This window comes from Sinohyriopsis cumingii, unplaced genomic scaffold (assembly GCF_028554795.1).
Source record: "Sinohyriopsis cumingii isolate HCF-2022 unplaced genomic scaffold, ASM2855479v2 utg000646l, whole genome shotgun sequence".
Taxonomy (NCBI): Eukaryota; Metazoa; Mollusca; class Bivalvia; order Unionida; family Unionidae; genus Sinohyriopsis; species Sinohyriopsis cumingii.
In genome coordinates, this window is record NW_028315921.1 from 1,040,622 (window position 1) to 1,054,968 (window position 14,347).

Consider the following 14,347-nt stretch of genomic DNA (forward strand, 5'->3'; position numbering starts at 1 on the left):
CGACGAAGATGGGATTCGAACCCACGCGGGGAGACCCCAATGGATTAGCAGTCCATCGCCTTAACCACTCGGCCACCTCGTCCGGTGTATTTTGATGAGTACACTATTTATGTAGGGAGTGATCTATAGCTACCTGGCCTAAACCACACACAACTTTTGTCTGATATTCACGATTCAATATATGTCTTTTTCAGACAGAAAAAAATTCTAACCGTCGAACCATCCTAGCTCTAACTGATGTGCACATAAAGAACCTAGTGCATGATATTCTTTAAAAGAAGAAATATATATCTTCAGGTAAATTAAAACAATTCTCCTGGCTGGGAGAAAACTCAACATTACCCACCTACCCACCCAATAAACAGAAACAAATACATGGTCGGTCCCTTAGTGAGCAAGCATGTTCATATCAATGGATTGTTAGGCAAGGGAAAAAACTCGTACGAACATTCGTTGTATTCATCACTTCGGTAAGTATTACATCAGATAAGTGAATATCAGTTCCATTTTTTTTTAAAGTTATAAAAATCAATGTTTTCTAACAGCAGAGCCGAGTGGCCGAGTGGTCTAAAGCGCTCTCCGTCACGGATCACTGCCATCTCACCTCTGTCTGCGTGGGTTCGAGTCTCGGGCTCGGCCAATGTGGACATGTGAGAAAGCTTGCCGGTAGCTTCTCGTGGGTCGGTGGTTCTTTCCGGGGTTTTCCCGGGTTCTTCCTCCACCATTAATACTGGCCGCCATGTATAGCCTATCTTGTGCTGAAAAATGGCGTTAAACCCTATAACAACAACAATAACAACTAACAGCAGAGTGGCGCAGTGGAAGCGTGCTGGGCCCATAACCCAGAGGTCCGTGGATCGAAACCACGCTCTGCTAATCACTTTTATTTGGTTTTTGTTTTTTGTTTTTAATTTTAAATTCATAACATCAAATTATCATTTATCTTCAGGCACAAAAATATAAATAAAAGGCACATTCAGTAAATATGTATCTGATTTCATATATAAAATGTGGGTCAATGTAATTTACTTTTCACGCTTCAATGACGGCTTTTTTGGTGCGAATTTGGACCTTCTACACCGTTCTAGCAATAATAAAATGTCAAATGTACATGCAGCTAAAGTGAAATATAACAAAAGGTCAAACGAAAAACAATGTGGCATGTAATGATATAGCATTGGAACGTTCGACAGTGATCAGGTGGACAAGCCTCCCCGTGTTTCCCACCCCACCGCCGGCATCACCCTTCCCCACCCCAAGACAAAAATGAGTGTTTGTCTCCCTGGCCCTCACTAGCTGCTAAATCCCACAGTCAGCTTGCGGTCTTCTTTGCGCTCCCTGTGAAAAATACATACTGAACCACCTCTGCGATCCCACCCAAAAGTGCCGAAAAGTTTTGACCTCTGACATGACATTGCCATATTAAAAATGGAATTTATTTTGTTTCAATTTTTCGTTAATCCATACAATATGTGCTCTTAAAAGGCAAATTTACACATTTCCAGTGATTACATGTTTCCAAACTTGATATCCTGCTCCGGAAGGAAACGGAGGCTGGTTCTCGAAAATTAAACTTTAGATGAGCCTGTAAAATAATTGTGGTGTATATGAATAGAGGTCATACAATTTGCTATCAATTTTGGGATACATAGTATTTCTTCAATTGGTCACGGTGGGGTTTGATTCTTTTGTGTCATTCTAAAGGTATACTTTCTATTATACAATTGTAAGTTTTCTGTATTTTTCGCTTTGATCTCAGGATTTGATTCACAAACAACGTCCTAAACACAAACAATTCCTGAATTTATAAGTTATGTGAACATGAATATTTTCCAACCACATGAATTATCAGAATTTAAAATGAGAGGTTGTTCAAATACAGCCAGAAACATCGATATTCATGTTGACATTATATCAAATTTGTTCCCATGCACAAAAACATTTGTCTGTGAAACATATGGAGGACGTTTAAGTGCTGCTTATTTAAGGACATGAAAAATAAGTCCCTTTCAACTTCATATTTAGAACAGTAGATAAACAGTTATCAAGGGTATAATAATAATAATAATAATAATAATAATAATAATAATAATAATAATAAATTAAGAAGAATGGCACATTTGGTTGTGAAAGTCCCATCTGATATATGCTCCTTAGTAAAACGCAATCCTCCTTTCGGATTCGCCATTTATTCAATTGTTGCAGGAGGGGGTTAATCGTTTTTCTTTTGTCGAATCAAGGGAGGCAACTAATGGAACTAGAACGTTCATTATAAACAATTGATTAGGTAGTCAACTAATGCAGCTAAGAGGTTAGTGTTGTTGTTTCCATAAAATGTTTTACCGGGGTGTACTAGACTTTATGACTGCCTTAAATCCCAAACACGCCCATATATCATTGTCATAAATAAGATGTATCAATTATTTTCTACTACTCGATATCGGATTATTTTAAACAAGGAAATGTGTCTTTCTCAATGAAACAATATGTGACTTTGTATAATCCGATCGAGAGCTATCTGCAATGTGTTGTTCGATTCAAGCTACCCTGTCTATAATTACGGCAAATTGGATATTCAGTTGTTTGTGAGACGCATTGACATCGAAAGACAAACTGACTGAAGAGAGTTTTGGAGTATGAATCTCTGGTCACAAGAAATCTACGTCAGCGCGGAATGAATAGATGTGATCATGTGACTAGCTTTAGAAATACGCCCTACCTATGCTTGGGACATAACAACTGTCACGATCCAATCAATCAACGAAAAAACAAAATGTCTTTCTATGTAGTTGTGCCGAAAGTTTCAAATTTGTATGAGGTTACGTTGCCAAATAAAGAGTATAATCTAAAGTGGAATTGACAGTGATAACTATGACTGTACTTCCTCATATTCTGACACTATTATTGTGTCAATACCTCTCTTACTTGCACACGTTTCCGACGAAGAGATCGGTATCAAGATAAGAGAATACGGAGTGGAATTCCTATCTCCCATTCAGGATAGATACTACCCTAGAAATCTTGTGACAGACGTGACGCATTTTTGTTTTGGATATTTAATTTTGATTGTTTGTTATTTTTTTAATATTTATTATTTGTTATTACATGTTTTATTTCGTATTCTAGAGAAAGTATTTGTTACATTTTACAATACTTGCTGGATTTACATCTTTTCTATTACTTAGATTAAGAACATAGATTTGTAATATTATGTAAAATACAGTTTTCCAAAAGAGATAAAATCTTAGCCCTACAGTCGGAAGCATCAAACTGTAAGTGACCATTAGTTCGTTAAGTTATTGCATGATAATCAAGTAAAGGTGCGCTCTTTTTGTCTTGACCCGGGTCGCATGATGACAGATTGCACACATTTCGTGTGCCACAACTGTTGGAAACAGCGTCATGTTCCTAGGAAGTACAAAAGGCAAAGCTCTGACAATTGTGGAAATTTTCTTTATTTGTGTTCATGTGGGAAATATGACTTAAGAAATGCAACTGCCTAAAGATGTTACATGCTAAATGATTAAATTGAAGAAATTAATTACCGAATTGCTGACGTTGCCACAAAGGAAGATAGATTGGGGATTCAAGTTCTAGAAGATGATGAACACGAGGTTGATGAAGTAATACAGGGTGCAGATGGTGAAGAAAGAGGTGATGAAACTGATCACGAAAAAGCTTTTCACAGAGTCAACCATTCATACTGGTATCTCTTTTACGACAATTCGGGTTTGGTGACAGCTTTATTTAATGGATACAAATAGTTTATATTGAAATTAGAAACAGTGTTAAATGCATTTAATGAAAGCCTTTTCAATTAAACATTCAGTCCTCCAAAGTTGCCCTATACTAACTATGCTATATTTATTTGAAGCGGAACATTTAGGGCTCGCTATAATTATAAATTATTATGTCAATGTTGCTCTATTTCTATTGTCTAGCAGTACAAGTAAAGTCTTTCAACATGCCGATGGTACAACCATGACATTAGCAAAGAAAGAATCTATTAATCAATCATTTATTGTACTTGGTTTATATTGTAAAGGATATGGTTCAAAAGGGAATAAAGAAAACAAACGGAACTTTTATTTAATTCATCAGGCAGTCTCGGTTGAATTCTGCAGACAGCTCCAATTTCAACATTGTGATCACGTTATCTTAATTTTGGGAACTAGTGCTGGAGCTCAGTTAGAATAACACTTTGTCTAAATTTGAAACTTATTACACAGAGGTGATACTAAATTGTATGACTTCTGTTCATGTATAGCACAAATGTTTTACTCGCTTTCAAGTAGCTTGATTTTCCGTAAACCAGCCGCTGTTTCCTTTTGGAGTAGTGTATTTTGTTTTGGAGACATTTACTCACTAGAAAAAATACATTTGCCACTCTAGTATCACCCTTAACGTTCAACTGGCATTATATATAGCATTACCGATAGAGAACAGCCTTATCAGAAAGAAGTTTTAATCGGAAAGAATGGTGTTAGATGCACACTGCATTTAACACTGTCTTTAATAGCGGCTGAATAAAAATTTGACCAAATCCAAAATTTATGTGAATGAGACAAACTTTTGACTCTGTCAAAAACTTTGCTTTTATCAATTGTTAAGGTATATCCATCGATGTTGTCCCTCTAGGTCATAGCAATGACATCTCCTACAGTGAATGTTGTATCAGCAATATCCCTTCAAACTACAGAGCATGTCTGAATTAGAGGCATAATTTTGGGTAATACCCATTTCAAACCATGAGCCATAACCCTCGCCAAAATTGTATCATCTACATTAAATAGTCTTATATTTCGCCAATATTTCCAGCTTCTTTAGTCGCTCTTGGTGTTGTAAAAAATGATATTGTATCAAATCTCACTGCCCATGACGTAATTGATTCCTTGTTAACGATCTGAAGAAGAAAAAAATCTCTAACAGATTATCATATTCATAATTTAAAACGTTGTAAAATACAACTACCTTATCGATTTAACCAGACCAAAATATCTAATTTTAGACATTATATTTATAGCTGCATGTATTTTATCAACCCTTGTATGACCCTACTCAAATACGTATCATCAGCAGGTATGGATGAATTTACCAAGATTAAAACTGATTCTTTACAACTCTCATCAACTGTGTTCGATAATTACAAAATACAATAAAACTTATAAACGTATTTTAATATTTGATTTTCATTTGAAACAAGTGAGCCAAAGCCATCAATGGATTCCTTAATAACATCTCGTTTTTGTTGATATTTTTCAGGATTTGGAAAGTATTTGCTATTTGCGTCACTTTCAGTCACCAAACTGGATTAAAATCTCGGTATAACACCTCAAAACAATCTTATTTCTTAGTCACTTCATTGTTGTTCGAGTTCTTCATATGTATTGATATCAAATGAATCTTTAGCGGTAAATTTTACAGAAAATAAAATCATTTTGTCTTGACATCTATACAATTCTTGGAAACTTTCTTTCTTTCTCTTCGTACTGTATAGGAGCGAGAATTCTTACTTTTATATTTTGCATTATCCACTAAGTGAGTTGTTCACTAAAATATTTTACTCTTTCCCTCAACAATAATAGATTTCACTCTACATACCTATTCATCATTACAAACGTTATCTAATTTAAGTAAGTGCCTAATTTCTTCGTTGCATGTAGTTATTTTAGGATCGATCTCATAATGATGTACATGCATGACAAAATATTTTGCAATTTGGAGGAATTTAAGATATAGTCCATCCTGCACTTCCATAGTTCGCCTAGTACCATTCTCTCTTGATCTCCAGTGATCGTAAATATTGCTATCAAACAGTAATTATGAAGCTCTCGAATAGCAATATCATCGATATGTATGTGTTTCTTATGCCGATCAATTGCAGCTATTGTAACCACCTACCAAGGTAGTGCTATAACTCGTATTGGTCTCCACAATTGTTGCACACGGTATTAGTGGATCAGATACTGTTTTATATGCAACGTGCACTCCATAAAGTCGGCATTTGGATATAACTTCTAGAAACCTAAGATCGTTGTGTTCACCGAAAAGTCGTCTGACTACAAACGAAACAAGTGAAAATGGTTCTTGGATTTTGAGAGTGCTCCAGAAACAGCAGTTATGTAGACATTTTGGTGTTAACGTGTCTAAGTATAGCAGATTATATACAGAACTTAAAGAGGTTAAAGATAAACTTGCAAGTACGTTATTGGTTTTATTAATATTGGAGTACACAGGTATGGAATTAGTCGGCTCACAAATTATATTTTACATGAAACTTCCATGAACGTTGTATTATTGTGAAACTTAATTTAACCCTAGCCCTCAGAATATAAGTGAACTGGAGAGAGTCCATTGCTTGTGCGCTATACATCTGGAAGGTATTACGTTCACATGTTCATACTTGATGTACCTGTGTACCTTTCAGAAGAAGAAATAAGTAGAAATTAGAAAGAATATGAAGAGGAATATATATACCCCGGTCAACATAGACACCAATCTGATAAAATCAGATCTCCGCTGTCCTACGTGAAGATCTGACGATGACCACTGAAGAATGACATTCAGGTGACCATTAAATTAGCCAATGGAAATACAACTTTCAAAAAAATCTGAAAGTGAATCAAATCGTTCGATACACATTCATGCTTTTCACCCACGGTGCTCTTTCTCAAAACGCAAAGATATTAGACCTCATCTGACTGGTTGATAAAATTAGCAATTATGGTAATAGCATAGGTACCAGAATATGCCTTCTAAGCGATGGCTGTCAGATCTTCATTTGGTAACAGCGGAGATCTGATTTTAATCAGTTTGGTACACAGGTACTTAAAGTATGAACAGGTGAAAGGACAGCTACATAAACGAACATTTTCCCCGTCATTTCTTCTACACTTCTGATAACATCAGTTTATTTGATCTTCTTAACATTAACCGCAATTTTAGATTGTTGTCCAAGACTATCCGAGTATACAAACGTACAGTCTCCTGTTACTTAAAATTTGACCATCGTTTTAATGGGTATTACACACACTTCTAGTAAACAGACACATACGCGTGTGCTTTGGTGCCGTTTTGGAATTTTGGAAACACATCACCCCTTACCCTCCCAAACCTTAGCTTGATCCCTTTTGCCTTGCTCGCAACCTTAAATGTTTCTGCTAATCGGCCGATTCGCGGCATTGATATTTGGCTACACTTCCCGCATGCATGTTAGCACTACTGGGACTTTATTTCAATGCCAAGAAATATTGTTGTTGTTTTTTTTCTCCTGTGGGAGATAAAATGTTCCACACGCACAAAAAGTACAACTCGATTATAAATATGCAGCCGGAACAGGTCAATACACAAACCTGTCACAAACATGCACAAAACGTCAGTCTATTCAAGACACAAACCACCAAAAAGAAATCATGGAGACATCATTAGGCGTGTTTTCTTTCTGACGTGACGATATCACATTACAATATTGATGAATACGGTTTGTAGTCATAACTAAAAGTTCTACACATCAGATAAAATGTATATCGACGAAGATGGGATTCGAACCCACGCTGGGAGACCCCAATGGATTAGCAGTCCATCGCCTTAACCACTCGGCCACCTCGTCCGGTGTATTTTGATGAGTACACTATTTAGGGAGTGATCTATAGCTACCTGGCCTAAACCACACACAACTTTTGTCTGATATTCACGATTCAATATATGTCTTTTTCAGACAGAAAAAAATTCTAACCGTCGAACCATCCTAGCTCTAACTGATGTGCACATAAAGAACCTAGTGCATGATATTCTTTAAAAGAAGAAATATATATCTTCAGGTAAATTAAAACAATTCTCCTGGCTGGGAGAAAACTCAACATTACCCACCTACCCACCCAATAAACAGAAACAAATACATGGTCGGTCCCTTAGTGAGCAAGCATGTTCATATCAATGGATTGTTAGGCAAGGGAAAAAACTCGCACGAACATTCGTTGTATTCATCACTTCGGTAAGTATTACATCAGATAAGTGAATATCAGTTCCATTTTTTTTTAAAGTTATAAAAATCAATGTTTTCTAACAGCAGAGCCGAGTGGCCGAGTGGTCTAAAGCGCTCTCCGTCACGGATCACTGCCATCTCACCTCTGTCTGCGTGGGTTCGAGTCTCGGGCTCGGCCAATGTGGACATGTGAGAAAGCTTGCCGGTAGCTTCTCGTGGGTCGGTGGTTCTTTCCGGGGTTTTCCCGGGTTCTTCCTCCACCATTAATACTGGCCGCCATGTATAGCCTATCTTGTGCTGAAAAATGGCGTTAAACCCTATAACAACAACAATAACAACTAACAGCAGAGTGGCGCAGTGGAAGCGTGCTGGGCCCATAACCCAGAGGTCCGTGGATCGAAACCACGCTCTGCTAATCACTTTTATTTGGTTTTTGTTTTTTGTTTTTAATTTTAAATTCATAACATCAAATTATCATTTATCTTCAGGCACAAAAATATAAATAAAAGGCACATTCAGTAAATATGTATCTGATTTCATATATAAAATGTGGGTCAATGTAATTTACTTTTCACGCTTCAATGACGGCTTTTTTGGTGCGAATTTGGACCTTCTACACCGTTCTAGCAATAATAAAATGTCAAATGTACATGCAGCTAAAGTGAAATATAACAAAAGGTCAAACGAAAAACAATGTGGCATGTAATGATATAGCATTGGAACGTTCGACAGTGATCAGGTGGACAAGCCTCCCCGTGTTTCCCACCCCACCGCCGGCATCACCCTTCCCCACCCCAAGACAAAAATGAGTGTTTGTCTCCCTGGCCCTCACTAGCTGCTAAATCCCACAGTCAGCTTGCGGTCTTCTTTGCGCTCCCTGTGAAAAATACATACTGAACCACCCCTGCGATCCCACCCAAAAGTGCCGAAAAGTTTTGACCTCTGACATGACATTGCCATATTAAAAATGGAATTTATTTTGTTTCAATTTTTCGTTAATCCATACAATATCTGCTCTTAAAAGGCAAATTTACACATTTCCAGTGATTACATGTTTCCAAACTTGATATCCTGCTCCGGAAGGAAACGGAGGCTGGTTCTCGAAAATTAAACTTTAGATGAGCCTGTAAAATAATTGTGGTGTATATGAATAGAGGTCATACAATTTGCTATCAATTTTGGGATACATAGTATTTCTTCAATTGGTCACGGTGGGGTTTGATTCTTTTGTGTCATTCTAAAGGTATACTTTCTATTATACAATTGTAAGTTTTCTGTATTTTTCGCTTTGATCTCAGGATTTGATTCACAAACAACGTCCTAAACACAAACAATTCCTGAATTTATAAGTTATGTGAACATGAATATTTTCCAACCACATGAATTATCAGAATTTAAAATGAGAGGTTGTTCAAATACAGCCAGAAACATCGATATTCATGTTGACATTATATCAAATTTGTTCCCATGCACAAAAACATTTGTCTGTGAAACATATGGAGGACGTTTAAGTGCTGCTTATTTAAGGACATGAAAAATAAGTCCCTTTCAACTTCATATTTAGAACAGTAGATAAACAGTTATCAAGGGTATAATAATAATAATAATAATAATAATAATAATAATAATAAATTAAGAAGAATGGCACATTTGGTTGTGAAAGTCCCATCTGATATATGCTCCTTAGTAAAACGCAATCCTCCTTTCGGATTCGCCATTTATTCAATTGTTGCAGGAGGGGGTCAATCGTTTTTCTTTTGTCGAATCAAGGGAGGCAACTAATGGAACTAGAACGTTCATTATAAACAATTGATTAGGTAGTCAACTAATGCAGCTAAGAGGTTAGTGTTGTTGTTTCCATAAAATGTTTTACCGGGGTGTACTAGACTTTATGACTGCCTTAAATCCCAAACACGCCCATATATCATTGTCATAAATAAGATGTATCAATTATTTTCTACTACTCGATATCGGATTATTTTAAACAAGGAAATGTGTCTTTCTCAATGAAACAATATGTGACTTTGCATAATCCGATCGAGAGCTATCTGCAATGTGTTGTTCGATTCAAGCTACCCTGTCTATAATTACGGCAAATTGGATATTCAGTTGTTTGTGAGACGCATTGACATCGAAAGACAAACTGACTGAAGAGAGTTTTGGAGTATGAATCTCTGGTCACAAGAAATCTACGTCAGCGCGGAATGAATAGATGTGATCATGTGACTAGCTTTAGAAATACGCCCTACCTATGCTTGGGACATAACAACTGTCACGATCCAATCAATCAACGAAAAAACAAAATGTCTTTCTATGTAGTTGTGCCGAAAGTTTCAAATTTGTATGAGGTTACGTTGCCAAATAAAGAGTATAATCTAAAGTGGAATTGACAGTGATAACTATGACTGTACTTCCTCATATTCTGACACTATTATTGTGTCAATACCTCTCTTACTTGCACACGTTTCCGACGAAGAGATCGGTATCAAGATAAGAGAATACGGAGTGGAATTCCTATCTCCCATTCAGGATAGATACTACCCTAGAAATCTTGTGACAGACGTGACGCATTTTTGTTTTGGATATTTAATTTTGATTGTTTGTTATTTTTTTAATATTTATTATTTGTTATTACATGTTTTATTTCGTATTCTAGAGAAAGTATTTGTTACATTTTACAATACTTGCTGGATTTACATCTTTTCTATTACTTAGATTAAGAACATAGATTTGTAATATTATGTAAAATACAGTTTTCCAAAAGAGATAAAATCTTAGCCCTACAGTCGGAAGCATCAAACTGTAAGTGACCATTAGTTCGTTAAGTTATTGCATGATAATCAAGTAAAGGTGCGCTCTTTTTGTCTTGACCCGGGTCGCATGATGACAGATTGCACACATTTCGTGTGCCACAACTGTTGGAAACAGCGTCATGTTCCTAGGAAGTACAAAAGGCAAAGCTCTGACAATTGTGGAAATTTTCTTTATTTGTGTTCATGTGGGAAATATGACTTAAGAAATGCAACTGCCTAAAGATGTTACATGCTAAATGATTAAATTGAAGAAATTAATTACCGAATTGCTGACGTTGCCACAAAGGAAGACAGATTGGGGATTCAAGTTCTAGAAGATGATGAACACGAGGTTGATGAAGTAATACAGGGTGCAGATGGTGAAGAAAGAGGTGATGAAACTGATCACGAAAAAGCTTTTCACAGAGTCAACCATTCATACTGGTATCTCTTTTACGACAATTCGGGTTTGGTGACAGCTTTATTTAATGGATACAAATAGTTTATATTGAAATTAGAAACAGTGTTAAATGCATTTAATGAAAGCCTTTTCAATTAAACATTCAGTCCTCCAAAGTTGCCCTATACTAACTATGCTATATTTATTTGAAGCGGAACATTTAGGGCTCGCTATAATTATAAATTATTATGTCAATGTTGCTCTATTTCTATTGTCTAGCAGTACAAGTAAAGTCTTTCAACATGCCGATGGTACAACCATGACATTAGCAAAGAAAGAATCTATTAATCAATCATTTATTGTACTTGGTTTATATTGTAAAGGATATGGTTCAAAAGGGAATAAAGAAAACAAACGGAACTTTTATTTAATTCATCAGGCAGTCTCGGTTGAATTCTGCAGACAGCTCCAATTTCAACATTGTGATCACGTTATCTTAATTTTGGGAACTAGTGCTGGAGCTCAGTTAGAATAACACTTTGTCTAAATTTGAAACTTATTACACAGAGGTGATACTAAATTGTATGACTTCTGTTCATGTATAGCACAAATGTTTTACTCGCTTTCAAGTAGCTTGATTTTCCGTAAACCAGCCGCTGTTTCCTTTTGGAGTAGTGTATTTTGTTTTGGAGACATTTACTCACTAGAAAAAATACATTTGCCACTCTAGTATCACCCTTAACGTTCAACTGGCATTATATATAGCATTACCGATAGAGAACAGCCTTATCAGAAAGAAGTTTTAATCGGAAAGAATGGTGTTAGATGCACACTGCATTTAACACTGTCTTTAATAGCGGCTGAATAAAAATTTGACCAAATCCAAAATTTATGTGAATGAGACAAACTTTTGACTCTGTCAAAAACTTTGCTTTTATCAATTGTTAAGGTATATCCATCGATGTTGTCCCTCTAGGTCATAGCAATGACATCTCCTACAGTGAATGTTGTATCAGCAATATCCCTTCAAACTACAGAGCATGTCTGAATTAGAGGCATAATTTTGGGTAATACCCATTTCAAACCATGAGCCATAACCCTCGCCAAAATTGTATCATCTACATTAAATAGTCTTATATTTCGCCAATATTTCCAGCTTCTTTAGTCGCTCTTGGTGTTGTAAAAAATGATATTGTATCAAATCTCACTGCCCATGACGTAATTGATTCCTTGTTAACGATCTGAAGAAGAAAAAAATCTCTAACAGATTATCATATTCATAATTTAAAACGTTGTAAAATACAACTACCTTATCGATTTAACCAGACCAAAATATCTAATTTTAGACATTATATTTATAGCTGCATGTATTTTATCAACCCTTGTATGACCCTACTCAAATACGTATCATCAGCAGGTATGGATGAATTTACCAAGATTAAAACTGATTCTTTACAACTCTCATCAACTGTGTTCGATAATTACAAAATACAATAAAACTTATAAACGTATTTTAATATTTGATTTTCATTTGAAACAAGTGAGCCAAAGCCATCAATGGATTCCTTAATAACATCTCGTTTTTGTTGATATTTTTCAGGATTTGGAAAGTATTTGCTATTTGCGTCACTTTCAGTCACCAAACTGGATTAAAATCTCGGTATAACACCTCAAAACAATCTTATTTCTTAGTCACTTCATTGTTGTTCGAGTTCTTCATATGTATTGATATCAAATGAATCTTTAGCGGTAAATTTTACAGAAAATAAAATCATTTTGTCTTGACATCTATACAATTCTTGGAAACTTTCTTTCTTTCTCTTCGTACTGTATAGGAGCGAGAATTCTTACTTTTATATTTTGCATTATCCACTAAGTGAGTTGTTCACTAAAATATTTTACTCTTTCCCTCAACAATAATAGATTTCACTCTACATACCTATTCATCATTACAAACGTTATCTAATTTAAGTAAGTGCCTAATTTCTTCGTTGCATGTAGTTATTTTAGGATCGATCTCATAATGATGTACATGCATGACAAAATATTTTGCAATTTGGAGGAATTTAAGATATAGTCCATCCTGCACTTCCATAGTTCGCCTAGTACCATTCTCTCTTGATCTCCAGTGATCGTAAATATTGCTATCAAACAGTAATTATGAAGCTCTCGAATAGCAATATCATCGATATGTATGTGTTTCTTATGCCGATCAATTGCAGCTATTGTAACCACCTACCAAGGTAGTGCTATAACTCGTATTGGTCTCCACAATTGTTGCACACGGTATTAGTGGATCAGATACTGTTTTATATGCAACGTGCACTCCATAAAGTCGGCATTTGGATATAACTTCTAGAAACCTAAGATCGTTGTGTTCACCGAAAAGTCGTCTGACTACAAACGAAACAAGTGAAAATGGTTCTTGGATTTTGAGAGTGCTCCAGAAACAGCAGTTATGTAGACATTTTGGTGTTAACGTGTCTAAGTATAGCAGATTATATACAGAACTTAAAGAGGTTAAAGATAAACTTGCAAGTACGTTATTGGTTTTATTAATATTGGAGTACACAGGTATGGAATTAGTCGGCTCACAAATTATATTTTACATGAAACTTCCATGAACGTTGTATTATTGTGAAACTTAATTTAACCCTAGCCCTCAGAATATAAGTGAACTGGAGAGAGTCCATTGCTTGTGCGCTATACATCTGGAAGGTATTACGTTCACATGTTCATACTTGATGTACATGTGTACCTTTCAGAAGAAGAAATAAGTAGTAATTAGAAAGAATATGAAGAGGAATATATATACCCCGGTCAACATAGACACCAATCTGATAAAATCAGATCTCCGCTGTCCTACGTGAAGATCTGACGATGACCACTGAAGAATGACATTCAGGTGACCATTAAATTAGCCAATGGAAATACAACTTTCAAAAAATCTGAAAGTGAATCAAATCGTTCGATACACATTCATGCTTTTCACCCACGGTGCTCTTTCTCAAAACGCAAAGATATTAGACCTCATCTGACTGGTTGATAAAATTAGCAATTATGGTAATAGCATAGGTACCAGAATATGCCTTCTAAGCGATGGCTGTCAGATCTTCATTTGGTAACAGCGGAGATCTGATTTTAATCAGTTTGGTACACAGGTACTTAAAG

The 14,347-nt window shown here is 35.8% G+C and overlaps 4 non-coding genes across 4 annotated transcripts; 2 read left to right on the forward strand and 2 right to left on the reverse strand.

The window, feature by feature from the left end:
- Trnas-gcu (transfer RNA serine (anticodon GCU)) lies at positions 1 to 82 on the reverse strand. The gene has a single exon. It is a non-coding gene; the product is annotated as a tRNA-Ser (tRNA).
- A 722-nt stretch (positions 83 to 804) lies between these two features.
- On the forward strand, positions 805 to 876 carry Trnam-cau (transfer RNA methionine (anticodon CAU)). Its single transcript has one exon. It is a non-coding gene; the product is annotated as a tRNA-Met (tRNA).
- Positions 877 to 7,527: 6,651 nt separating this feature from the next.
- On the reverse strand, positions 7,528 to 7,609 carry Trnas-gcu (transfer RNA serine (anticodon GCU)). The gene has a single exon. It is a non-coding gene; the product is annotated as a tRNA-Ser (tRNA).
- A 718-nt stretch (positions 7,610 to 8,327) lies between these two features.
- Trnam-cau (transfer RNA methionine (anticodon CAU)) lies at positions 8,328 to 8,399 on the forward strand. The gene has a single exon. It is a non-coding gene; the product is annotated as a tRNA-Met (tRNA).
- The last annotated feature ends 5,948 nt before the right edge of the window (positions 8,400 to 14,347 follow it).